The sequence below is a fragment of the Symphalangus syndactylus genome, chromosome X (assembly GCF_028878055.3).
Source record: "Symphalangus syndactylus isolate Jambi chromosome X, NHGRI_mSymSyn1-v2.1_pri, whole genome shotgun sequence".
NCBI classification, from domain to species: Eukaryota; Metazoa; Chordata; class Mammalia; order Primates; family Hylobatidae; genus Symphalangus; species Symphalangus syndactylus.
Window position 1 is genome coordinate 155,450,655 of NC_072447.2, and position 13,756 is coordinate 155,464,410.

Below are 13,756 nucleotides of genomic sequence, written 5' to 3' on the forward strand. Positions count from 1 at the left end.
GTTGTGTTTTCCGTTTCATTCATCTCAAAGGTTTTCTAATTCCCCTTATCACTTCTTATTTGATCCACTGGTTATTTTGGAGTTTGTTGTTTAATGTGGGTTCCCCAAATTTCCTTCAGTTATCAGTTTCTAATTTCATTCCATTATGGTAGGTTAACACACTTTGCATAACTTCCACATTTTAAAATTTGTTCAGGCTTGTTTTATAGCCCTGTGCTTTGCTGTGAATGTGTTCTTCATGGGGTTCTCCCTGCACAGCTGCGGTCACTGCCTGTGACCACTCTCCACTCTGCCCTCTGCCTTCACAGCCTCTCTGAATAATGCACACTGCTTGAGAACTGCCTCTCCCTCTCTCTGAAAGCCTGCTGCACATTGCTCTTCATTTCTGAGGCCCACTGTACACTGTGCTCCACATTGTGCAAGCTGTCCGGTTGTGAGCTTGGTGCGACGTGGCATGCATAATGCTTGGCTGCCAGATCACCTCCTTATCATGTCCTCTGCCTGCAGTGCCCTTGGCAGATCCCCCTGCTTCAGTATCTCCTCCCACAAATGTCTTCTGCCTATTGATACCTTCTTTTGATCAGCACCTAGATGTTCCAGTTGGTCACTTAATCACTCAACAAGCATTGATTGGATATCTACCCATGTGCCAGACGTGGGGGCCCCAGAAAAGTATACACAGTTTGTATTTCTGTGGAGCTCACAGTGTAAGAGGAGAGGAGTAAACCAAACATCCCACAACAAAATACTGTTGTGATAAGTGCTCTGAACAAAACATACAGGGTATGTTTTGGAGACAGAGTCAAGGCACTCACTGTAGCCTTGACCTATATGCTATAATATAGTGACCTACTCTGGGCTGCTTGGTTATCGGGGGAGCCCGCCCCCAATATTTCAACATAAGTTCTTTCTATTTTCCATAAGTGTCAACCAGCTGAGAAATAAAGAGAAAGAATACAAAGAGAGGAATTTTATAGCTGGGCCTCCGGGGGTGACATCACATATCGGTAGGACCATGATGCCCACCTGAGCTGCAAAACGAGTAAGTTTTTATTAAGGATTTCAAAAGGGGAGGGGGTGTACAAATGGGGAGTAGGTCATGTGCTTTAAGGGGCAAAAGGCAGAGCAAAGATCACATGCTTCTGAGGAAACGGAGCAAGGACAAAATCAGAACTCCTGATAAGAGTCTATCTTCAGCTGTGCACATATTGTCTCGATAAACATCTTAACAGAAAACAGGGTTCAAGAGCAGAGAACCAGTCTGACCTCAAATTTACCAGGGTGGGGTTTCCCAATCCTAGTAAGCCTGAGGGTACTGCAGGAGACCAGGTCGTATTTCAGTCCTTATCTCAACCTCATAAGACAGAAACTCCCAGAGCTGCAGTTTATAGACCTCCCCCCAGGAATGCATTCCTTTCTCAGGGTCTTAATTATTAATATTCCTTGCTAGGAAGATAATTTAGCAATATCTTCCCTACTTGCACTTCTGTTTATAGGCTCTCTGCAAGTCGAAAAAATGGCTCTATTCTGCCTGACCCCACAGGCAGTCAGACCTTATGGATGTCTTCCCTTGTTCCCTAAAAATCGCTGTTACTCTGTTCTTTTTCAAGGTGCACTGATTTCATATTGTTCAAACACACATGTTTTACAATAAATTTGTACAGTTAACACAATAGTGGTCCTGAGTGGACCTGATGTATATTCTCAGCTTACAAAGATAACAGGATTAAGAGATTAAAGACAGGCATAAGAAATTATAAAAGCATTAATTTTGGGAGCTGATAAATGTCCATACTAAAATGAAATCTTCACAATTTATGGTCCTCTGCTATGGCTCCAGCCGGTCCCTCCGTTCAGGGTCTCTGACTTCCCGCAACATCTCTCCCTTTCTTTTTGAACATAACAGGATTAAGAGATTAAAGACAGGCATAAGAAATTATAAAAGTATTAATTTTGGGAACTGATAAATGTCCATATTAAAATGAAATCTTCACAATTTGTGTTCCTCTGCCATGGCTCCAGCTGGTCCCTCCATTCGGGGTCCCTGACTTCCCACAACACTTGGTCAGGGAAGCTTTTTTTACATTTTTTGTTTTTAGAGACAGATTCTTACTCTTTCACCCAGGCTGGAGAGCAGTGGCATGATCATAGCTCACTGCAACCTCAAACTCCTGGGCTCAAGCAGTTATCCAGGCTCAGCCACCTGAGTTGCTGAGACTACAGATGCACATACCACCACATCTAACAGAGAAGCTTTTCACAAGGACATGATATTTGGCTTTAGTATGAGTTTGCTATACAAAAGGAGGCTATCTTCCAGCCCCTCTTTAATGTTCCCCTACACTCAGCTCCACCCCTCAAGGCTACTCACTTTCCTTGTACAGTGCATCAAACCTTCTGTGGGGCACTGGGGATACATCAATGAGCAAGACAGACAATCTGTGAATTTGTGGAGTGACCATCTCGTGGGGAGAAAGACAAGGCAACAATCCTATTTCAGTAGCAATAGCTAAAGGAGCACAGAGGTGTGTCACCTGGATTTCTGGGGCTAAGGATGGTATTCTGGGGGAGGTGACCTCTGAACTGAAACCTGAAGGACGAGGAAGAATCATTCATTCATTCATTTAATAATTTAAATATTTCCTGAGCACCCACTGTGGGCCACACACTATAGTAGGCACTGAGGACACACCAGTGACAAATCAGACAAAGACCCTGTCCTTCTGGTCAATGATGGGAAGCAGGTGCTAAATAAACATGAAAGTCTTCACTCTCTTTTCATTTTCTTTTGAACCCCCTTCCTTGAGGCTCTCACCTCCACCATGGTACTAAAAATGCTAGTGCTAAGGTCCCCAATGACCTCCACATTGCTAGACCGCATGCACACTTCTCAGGCCTCATCGACTGAGCAGCAGCATTTGGTCCAGTGGGCATGTATTAGTTTGTTCTCACACTGCTATAAAGAAATACCTGAGACTGGGTAATTTATAAAGGAAAGAGGTTTAATTGACTCACAGTTCCACATGGCTGGGAGGCCTCAGGAAACTTACAATCATGGCAGAAGGCGATGGGGATGCAGGCACCTTCTTCACAAGGCTGCAGGAGAGAGAAGTGCAAGCAGGGGAAATGCCAATGCTTATAAAGCCATCACATCTCTGAGAAGTCACTATCACAGGAACAGCATGGGGGGAACTGCCCCCATTATCCAGTCACCTCCCTCCCTCAACATGTGGGAATTATGGGTCCCTCCCTTGATGTGTGGGGTTTACAATTCGAGATTAGATTTGGATGGGGACACAGAGCCAAACCACATCAGGTCCATTCCCTTTGCTAGGCCTCTAGGCCCATTCTGCCTTTCCTTCCACCTCACTGGTCACTCCTTTTCTATCTCCATTACTGGTTCTTTCTCATCACCCCATTCTTTCAACTTTGGAGTACTCTAGGACTTTGTTCTTGGACCCCTTCGCTTTTCTATCTGCACTCACTGCGTTGTATCACTGGGGTCCAGGCTTCAACAGATATAGTATACACTGCCTCCTTCTGGAATTGCAGCTGCTCCAGCCCATGTCATCTTCCTGAACTTCAGACTTGTGTTTCAACTTCCCACAGCTCATTTCCACCTGGGGAGTCTAATTGTCATTTCATACTCAGCCACGGAAGCCATGCTGTATGCATTGCCATCCACAGCTTCGTAAATAGCAGTCCCATTCTTCAGCTTGCATAGACCAAAACCTACACATCACCTGCTGATCTCCCACTGCACTTCCAGCCCATCAGCCTAGCCTGTTAACTCTCCCTGCCAAAGGGCTCCAGAGGCAAACCATTTCTCCCCACCTTCACCATTAACATTGTCCCCTAATCCCCCATGTGGATGATTGCAATAACCTAAGCAATCATCTTTCCTTCCTTCCCACCCTGAAGTGTACTCCAGCGTGGCTGCAAGAGTGAAGAGTTTGAAATTTCAATCCGATCACGTCCCTCTTTTGCTCCATACCTTCCCCAGGCCTCGTTTTACTTGGACTAAAAGCCAGAGCCCTCAAGGTGGCTGGCCAAGCAGGCGCTGCTTTCTCCAGCCCCCACCACCTTTCCTTCTTACTCACACTATTCCAGGCATTCTCTGGCCTTGAGCTGTGTGCTGGTTGTCTCTTCTGCCTGGAATGCTCATCTCCCAGATGCCCAAGTGGCCATCTCCCTTGCGTCCTTCACATCTCTGCTCAGATGCTACCTTCTCCCTGATACCTTCATGGACCATCCAATTTAAAATTCTGTGCACACCCCTAACACTCCTTATACCTGCTTCCTTGCTTTTTCTCTGTAGCACTTATCACAATCTAACATACTATATGTTTTCTTCTTATTTTATTGTATTTCCTTACTTAAATGAAATCTCCATGAGAGAATTTTGTCCTTTTGCTCCACTGCTGAATTCCCAGTGCCTATAATAGTGCTCTGCACATAGTAGGTGCTCAGTAAATGTTGACTAAATGAATGCATAAAATAGATGATTTCAGACAAGTTCTGTAAAATGATAAAGCAGAACGAGCTAGAGCTCTGGTCTCCACATGCTAAATATGGTCTCCACATCCCACATTAGGCTACTTGTGTTTAAATAGAAATCAACTAAAATACATTTTAAAAATCCAGTTTCTCAGTCACACTAGCTCCATTTCAAGTGCCTAGTAACCACACATGGCTAGAGACTACCCTATTTGGCAGCACAGGCCTAGAATATTCCCACTCCCACAAGTTTTCCAGGTAGAGGGGCCAGTAAGGGCAGAGGCCCTGAGATAAGATTAAGAGCCAGGTGTATTTGAGGGACTAGCCAGTGGGGCTAGAGGGTGGTAAACACACAGCAGAGTGGGGGACAGATCATGTAGGGTTTGTAGGCCATGGTTAGGAGTTTGAGTTTTAGTCTAAGTGATAATGGGAAGCCATCCATGGCTTCTGAGCAAAGAAATGATGTCATTTGATTTCTGATTTTTAAAAATCACTGTGAGTTATATTTGGAGAATGGACTATAGAGGAGCAAGAGGAGAGAGAGAGAGGATGCTATTGCACTGCAAGTATCAGTGACGGTGGCCTGGACAATGATGGCGGTGGTAGAGATAGAAGTGGATGGAGTTTACATGTATTTGGAAGTAGAACTGCAGTACTTGCTGATAATGGAATACGAATCTATGAGGGAAAGAGAAGAAGACAAACTGAGTCTAGTTTTGGAATCAGAGCAGTTGGGTAGATGCTGATGCCAGTATCTTTGGTGAACTTATGAGCAGTTTGGCGCTGATTGAATGGTGTGGCTTGGGAGCCAGAGTTTTGTGTTGGGAAAATTGGTATTGAGATGTTCTGTTGCCCAGGTGGAGATGTGGGTTAGGCACTTTGACATATAAGTCTAGAGCTTAAGAGGGAACTGGGCTTAGAAACAGCCTGCCAATGATAATGAAAGTATGGACAGGCTGAGATCACCAAGGAAGTGAATGTAGATAGTAAAGAGAAGAGGACCCAGGGCACTGAGTCCTGGAGAGAATCAAGCAGAGAAGGAGGAACCAGAAAACTCTACCAGGAGAGGCCAGTGAAGTAGGAGGAAACCCGAAGCATGTGGTATCCCAGGAGCCAAGGGGAAAAAGTGTTTCATGAAGGAAGAATAGTCACCTGGGTCAAATTCTACTGAGATGTTGGTGTAAGTAAGATGAGGACAGAGAATTGACCTTTGGATTCATCAAGATTCAGGTTGTTTGGTCACTTTGTTAAGAGTCCTTTCAGTAGTAGAATGGGTGAAACCAGTGTTACAGAGAATTAAGGAGAGCATGGGAGCTGAGAAAGTGTGGGTGGTAGGCATAGACAGGTCTTCAGAGGAGCTTTGCCATGAAGTGGAACAGAAGAACAGGGTGAGAGGTAGAGGGATGTGCTAGTTAATTGTATGTGTCAACTTGACTGGGATAAGGGATGCTCAGATAGCTGGTAAAAACATTATTTCTGGGTGTGTCTGTGAGGGTGTTTCCAGGAGAGGTTAGCATTTCTATCAGTACAATGAATAAAGATCACCCTCACCAATGTAGGAAGGCATCATCCAATTGTTTGAGGGGCCAAATAGAACAAAAAGATGGAGGAAGAGCAAATTATTTCTCTCTGTCTCTCGCTCGCTTGTTCTTTCTCTCTCTTCTTGAGCTGAAACATCTATCTTCTCCTGTCCTCAGACATCAGAGCTCCTGGATCTGAGGCTTTCAGACTCCAAGATGTACACCAATGGGCCCCGCTCCCCACTCCTTCAGCTTTGGATTAGAAGTAACACCATAAACTCCCCTGGATCTCAGGCCTTTGAACTTGGACTGAATTATACCACCATCTTTCTCTATTCTACAGCTTGCAGATGGCATATCATAGAATTTGTTGGCCTCCATAATCATGTGTGCCAATTCCCAAAATAATATATCTATCATCTCCTACTGGTTTTGCTTTTCTAGTGTACTCTGATTAATGCAAATGGGAATTTGGAGGGTTTGTGTCTGTCCGTGTCGTAGGTAAACAAGGAGAGCATTCCTGAGTCCTAACTAACTCTTATGGGGAAGGGGTATTGTGTTAGTTTCCCAGGCCTGTCATAACAGAGTACTACAAACCGAAAGTCTTAAACAACAGAAATTTATTCTCTCACAGTTTTGGATGCATCCAAGGTGTCAGCAGGCTTGGTTCCTTCTGAGGGCTGTGGGGGAATAATCTTTTTTTGCTTGTAGATGGCCATTTTCTTCCTGTTTCACTTCACATTATCTTCCTTGTCTGTGTGTCCAGATTTCTTCTTCCTATAGGGACACCTGTCATATTGGAATGGGGCCCACCATAATGCCTTCATTTAACTTTAATTACCTTTTTAAAGACTCTATCTCTAAATAAGGCCATATTCTGAGGTACTGGAGTTAGGACTTCAACATATGGATTTTGGGGGAAATAAAATTCAGCCCACTCATAACAGTGTTTTTGTTGTTTTGTTGGTTTTTTTTTGTTTGCAATAAGTCATTTTCTGGAACACTAAAGGATGGGGGGATTTTGTAATCATTGCTGTTTTCAAGGATCACAGGGCTTGAGTAAAGTTCAACATTGTCAGCAGGCACCTGGTGCCAGGAGCAGGGCAGCCAGAGGTGCTGGAGGCCAAAGTGCTCAGAGGACTGACTGCTGTGTGCAGGGACTGCAGGCCTGGGAGGCAGGCCCCACTTTGGGCTCCATGAGGAGGGGATAGGGTCTGGAGGAAGATAGTAGCCTTGAGAGAGGCTGCCCTCAAATGCTGGGTGTCTTTGGATGGGGAAAAGCTCAGAGGGCAGAGTGTAAGCCCAGGCCCAGAGCCAGCTGAGCCCCAGCGGCCCATGGCTCAGGGGACCACAGCAGCAGGGGACCAGGGTCTGCCCTGCAGGCCCAGGTAAGCAGCCAGCAGGTGCCTCTGTTTTGGCCTTTGCACAACCCACTGTGGGTAAAGGAGTCGGGGCCTGAGTGGTGGTCCCATTTGAACAGGCAAAGAGAAAGGGGAGAGAGAAAAGGTCACATTTGGCTCTTTCCAAATTATCTTGCCCAGTGGGAGAGGACTTGTTCCCTCACCAAACTGACAGTCGGGCTGCTATTTCTTGTGGCCCGATAATGAGATGCAGATGAACTGGGGAGGAAGACAGTTTTTATTTCTGTAACTGGTTACAGAGAGAAAACCTGGAAAATATCACCAGACCAACTCAAAATTACAAAGTTTTCCAGAGCTTATATCCCTTCTAAGCTGTATGTCTACATGTAAGTGTGCATTCATCTAAAAAGACATAAGTGATTAACTTCTTTTAATCTATAACTAAGATCTGAGTCCTGAAGACCTTCCTCTGGAGCCTCAGTAAATTGACTTAATCTAAATGGGTCCAGGTGCTGGGGTGATGACCCTTATCTTGTCTCCTGCTAAATCATGGAGGTCTGGGGAGTTCCTTTAATCTCCAATAAAGCTTGTTTGTGGAGGCCTGGTGAGTTTCTTCAGACCTTCAATAAAACGGGTTTAATCCTAAACGGGTCCTGTGAAAAATTCCTTCATTATTTTGTCATGTTTCAAGGCCCAGGAAAGGTCTAGGCAAAACTCTTGGTGGGCTTTTATTACAATCAAGCCTTTGTATAAGGGTTCTGGCTCTTTCAGCTTTTAATGTTTAACTTTACCACTCGGTCAGTGCTGAAGCAGTTGTTGTGGAGGCCTGTGTTAGTGATACCTGACCTGCCACAGACTGAGGGCTGGGAAAAAGGCAGCTCCCAGGGGTCTCACTCTTCTGTGCCAGGACCTGTTCCTGTGTCTGGCAGCCAGAGGGCCCATTCCCAGAGCCCATCTACAGCCAGACTGCCCAGGGCGTGACCTTCCTCCTGGCACCCTGCCATGGGAGTGGCTGGGAAAGTGACTGCTCTGTGGCATCTTCATCTTCAGAAAAATGAAGCTGCCACACGGCTCACCAAGAAGAGGTGATCCCAGGCCAGGAACAGGTGGAGGTCGGGAGTCCAGAAAGGCCACAGAGGGTGCTGGATCCTGTGGGAGAAGCAGCAGGGGGTCCCGGCCATGCCCCTAGGTTGCCCTTGTCATTCCCAACCAACTGCAATGGGACATAGACTTACCTTACAAGGCAGTGAATCGACAGGTTCTCAGATGAGCCTAAAATTAAGTACAAAACATGCTGGCCCTCCACAGACCCCGGGGTGCTATCCATAGAAGGACAGGGCACAGGCCTGAGGACGGCACCCCCGTCAGTCCTCTCTGCTCGGGGACAGACCTGAGGATGGGACCCCTGTTAGTTCATTCTGCTCAGGTGAAAGGCCTGAGGATGGCACTTCTCTCAATCCACTGTGCTGAGGAAACAGACCTGAAGACAGGACCTAACTCAGTCCCCGCTGCCAAGGGAAAGAGCTAAGGCCATGACTCTCCCAGTCTTCTCTGATCAAAGCCAATGACAGAGCAGGAGTTTTCTCCGTCCTCTCTGCTCAGGGGACAGACCTTAGGACGTGACCTCACTCAGTACTCTCTACTCAGGAGCAATTCATAAAGGGACACCTCTCCACATACATGTCACTCAGCAAACAGGAGAACAGGAACTGTCTTGGTCCTCTCAGCTCGGGACAGGCCTGAGGATGGGACCCCTGTTGGGCCATCTTCTAAGGGGATAGATAAGAGAACAGGACCTCTCTCAGTCCCATCAACTCAGGGGACAGGCCTGAGGCTGGGACCCACCTCGGCCCATCTTCTAAGAGGATAGAGATGAGGACAGGACCTCTCTAGGTCCCCTCAGCCCAGGGGACAGGCCTGAGCATGGGACCCCTGTCGGCCCATCTTCTAAGGGCATAGAGGGATTGATATGAGGACAGGACCTCTCTCGGTCCAGTCAGATCAGGAGACAAGCCTAAAGATGGGAACCCTGTCGGTCCACCTTCTAAGGGGATAGATATGAGGACAGGACCTCTGTCGGTCCCCTCAACTCAGGTGACAAGCCTTAGGTTGGGACCCCTGTCCATGCATCTTCTGAAGGCATAGATATGAGGGCAGGACATCTCTCTGTCCCTTCAGCTCAGGGGACAGGCCTGAGGATGGGACCACCATTGCTCCATCTTGTAAGCGATTAGATGTGAGGACAGGACCTCTCTCGGTCCCCCAGCTCAGGGGACAGGCCTGAGGATGGGACTCGTGTCGGTTGATCTTCTAAGGGGATAGCTATGAAGACAGGACCTCTCTCAATCCTCTCTGCTCTATACACAGACCTGAGTTTGGGACCCCAGTCAGTCCAGTTTCTGAGGGGATAGCTATGAGGACAGGACCTCTCTCTGTCCCCTCAGCTAAGGGGACAGGCCTGAGCATGGGACCCCTGTCAGTCCATCTTCTAAGGGAATTGATATTTTGACCAGAACCCTCTCAGTCCCCTCAGCTCATGGGACAGGCCTGAGGATGGGACCCCCTCTCTTTCCAAATTCTAAGGGGATAGATGTGAGGACAGGAACTCTCTCCATCCCCTCAGCTCAGGGGACAGGCCTGAGGATGGGATCCGTGTCGGTTGATCTTCTAAGGGGATAGATATGAAGACAGGACCTCTCTCAATCCTCTCTGCTCTATACACAGACCTGAGTTTGGGACCCCAGTCAGTCCAACTTCTGAGAGGATAGCTATGAGGACAGGACGTCTCTCAGTTCCCTCAGCTCAGGGGACAGGTCTGAGGATGGGACCCCTGTCAGTCCATCTCCTGAGGGGATAGATATGAGGACAGGATCTCTCTGAGTTCCCTCAGCTCAGGGGGCAGGCCTGAGGCAGGGATCCCTGTCAGTCCATCTTCTAGGGGATAGATAGGAAGACAGGATCTCTCTCAGTCCCCTCAGCTCAGGGGACAAATCTGAGGATGGAATCCCAGTCCGTCCATCTTCTAAGGGGACAGATAGGAAAACAGTACCACTCTTGGACCCCTCAGCAGAGGGGAGAGGCCTGAGGATGGGTCCCCTGTCCGTCCATCTTTTAAGGGGATTTATATGAGGGCAGGACCTCTCTCAATTCTCTCTGCTCAGGGGACAGGTCTGAGGATGGAACCCCTGTCAGTGCATCTTCTAAGGGGATAGATATGAGGACAGACACTCTCAGTCCCCTCAGCTCAGGGGACAGGCCTGAGGGTGGGACCCTTGTCAGTCCATCTTCTAAGGGGATACATGTGAGGACAGGACCTCTCTCAGTCCTCTCTGCTCAAGGGACAGGCCTGAGGATGTGACCCGAATCATTTTATCTTCTAAGACGATTGATGTGAGGTTCAGACCTCTCTCAGTCCTCTTTGCTCAAGGGACGAACCTGAGGATGGGACCCCTCTCGGTCCATCTTCTAAGTGGATACATATGAGGACAGGGCATCTGTCAGTCCTCTCTGCTCTAGACACAGACCTGAGTTTGGGAACTCTGTTGGTCCATCATGTGAGGGGATAGATGTGAGGACAGGAACTCTCTCAGTCCCCTCAGCTCAGGGGACAGGCCTGAAGATGCGACCCCTGTCAGTCCATCTTCTTAGGGGATAGATATGAGGACAGGACCTCTCTCAGTCCTCTCTGCTCAAAGGACAGGCCTGAGGACAGGACCCCTCTAAGTCCTCTTCTCTGATATGGGAATGGGACCTCTCCCAGTTGACTGTGCTCAGAAGACAGGCCACAGCACAGGACCTCTTTCTGTCCACTAAGCCTCAGGTGCCTGAAGACAGCATCTCTCAGTCTTCTCTGCCCGGGGACACCGGAGGATGATACCTCTCCCACTGCTTTCTACTCAGGGTCAGGCCTGAGGACAGGACCACTCTCAGTCTTCTCTGCTAAGGGGACAGACCTTAGGATGGGATCCCTCTCTGACCTCTTACACAGAGGATGGGCCTGTGGGCAGGACCTCTCTTATGACTCTCTGCCCAGGGATGGGTCTGAGGACAGGACTCCTGTCAGTCTTCCTGCTCAGGGGATGCCTGAGGATGAGACCTCTCTCAGTTTTGTTTACTCAGGGGACAAACAAGAAGATGGGACCTCTCTCAGTCCTCGCTGCTCAGAAAGAGACCTGCAGACTGTACTCTGGCAGACATTTCTGCTCATGGACAGGGCTGATGATAGGACCTCTCTGTTGTTCTGCACAGGGGACACCTGAGTATAAGACCTCTTTCAGTCCTCTTTGCTCATGGAACAGGCCTGAAAATGATACCTCTGCCATTTCTCTATGATCAGGGGCAGAGCTGAGGACAGCACCTTTCACAGTTCCCACCGCTCAGGGTTCGGAGAGAGGCCTGTCTGCTCAGGAGACCCAACCCAGTCCTCTCTCGCTAAGGAACAGGTCTTATGATGGCAGCCATCTCAGTTCATTTTCTCGGAGGTACACCTGTAGACAGGACCTCTCTCACTCCTCTCTGCTCGGGGGACAGACCTGAGGACAAGACCTCTCTCAGACCACTTTGATCAGGCACAGGCCTGGTGACGGGACCTCTCTCAGTCCTCCCTGCTGAGGGGACAGGCCTTAGGATGGGACCCCTCTCAGTCTTGTCTATTCCGGGACAGTCCTGAGGACGGGACTTCTCTGAGTCCTCTCTGCTCAGCCTCACCCCCCGTGATTGGGCTCTGATCGGGCTCCCTCATCCACTGCTCAAGCCCTCTGTGAGCCCAGGAGGCTGCTGCTTATTGGATGGCTTTGGTCAGCCCCTGGGCACCCAGGAAGGCACCTTGATGGACCTTTCCGTCCCCAGGACACACATGTCCCCCTCCTCAGGGGCACTTGGTGAGGACTGTGCAGCGAAACACAATGCATGGTAGGAGCTCTGCAAGCCGGCACGTGCCAAGGGCCTGGCCGGGATAAAGGGGACAGGGGGCCCCACGGGGGGGGCCATCCTTCAGGCCCAACAAAGTCTCCTTGCTCTGGGCTGGTGGGAAAGCAACTTGTTTCTCCCAGTACCTCCTTCCAGGCTCCCTGGCTAGATCCCTTCCAGGTTTCACACCCAACTGTCCAGCATGTGTGCTCACACGCCCACTGACACGGTCACACACACATTCACACACACACTTATGTTCCAGACACACTCACATGTGCACACACATTGAGTGACAAACACACATTGAGTGACACATTCATGCCTGCTCATTGACACACCCACATTTGCAGTCAGCACATGCACGCACAATGACTCACAAACACACACTGACACACATTGACACACTCACAGTGTCACACACATTCAGCGACATGCATGCACACCTTCAATGGCACAGCCTCATTCCTCCACACCCTCCCACTCACACACTCTCAGTGATGCAGTCACATGCTGTCACTTGGATTTGCACACACATTCACATTCTCGGAAACTCATGCACATGCTCACACTGACACACACATGCACACGCTCAAACACACCCGCTCACTCACACTCACACCTGCTCGGGAATCATGGCACACACAGGTCCACTCTGAACAGGGAAAACCAAGGAGCCCTGACAGGCCCTGGCAAGGTCAGCCAAGCTCTATGCCCTCTCCTCTTGTCCCGTCCCCGAAATCTGGAGGGGCCCTTGGAAAGTGAGCAGTTGACTTGGCCCTGCTGAGACACAAGGGACGGACATGCTGGGGTTGTGCCCAGCCTGAAGAAGGCAGGGAGAACAGAGCACAGTGGGGGCCCCAGGCGTCCCTGCAGGGCACCCCGATGGGACACACTACAAGGGTCCCTGAGACACTGGTTAAGCACCTTCAGGCCGAGGAGGCTGCAGGCCCAGCCCCAGGGACCTGCCGCCCCCTGCCCCTCCCCGACAGCCCCGCAAAACGAGCCCTCCCATGCCTGCAGTCGCCTGTGTATGCCTGGTGTCTCCCAGGGCCCCTGCCACCCTGCAGACCTGCTGACTGCAGCTCTGCTCAAGCAGACAGGTCGCCTAGATCCAGGATTCCTCAGCCCAGGTGGGCAGCCACCCATTCCCAGCACTGGCTCCGAGGCTGCTCTGGGGGACCCTGGCTATCATCTGAGCCATGGGGACGGCCGGAGGCTCTGTGCTCCAGAACAGCCGGAGGAAGTGTGGGGGCACAGACCGAGTGAGCCCCGGGAGACCCTCGCCACGTCCAAGTCAATGATCCCGTCCCCTCCCCACACATGTGCAGGAAGGGGCCTATCACTTGTCCCAGTTTCGTCGCCCACAGACTCTGGGTTAGTTAAATGACTGATCAAGGACTACCCTCCATTTGTGGTGAGCTCCCTGGCCTGTTGGGAGAGAGAGGCAGTCCCAGGAGGGCTCAGGAG

General features: G+C 49.4%; 1 pseudogene; it reads left to right on the plus strand.

The window, feature by feature from the left end:
• Positions 1-1,021: 1,021 nt before the first annotated feature.
• The window catches only part of LOC129476145 (paraneoplastic antigen Ma6E-like), a 31,537-nt pseudogene continuing 18,802 nt past the window's right edge, over positions 1,022-13,756 (plus strand).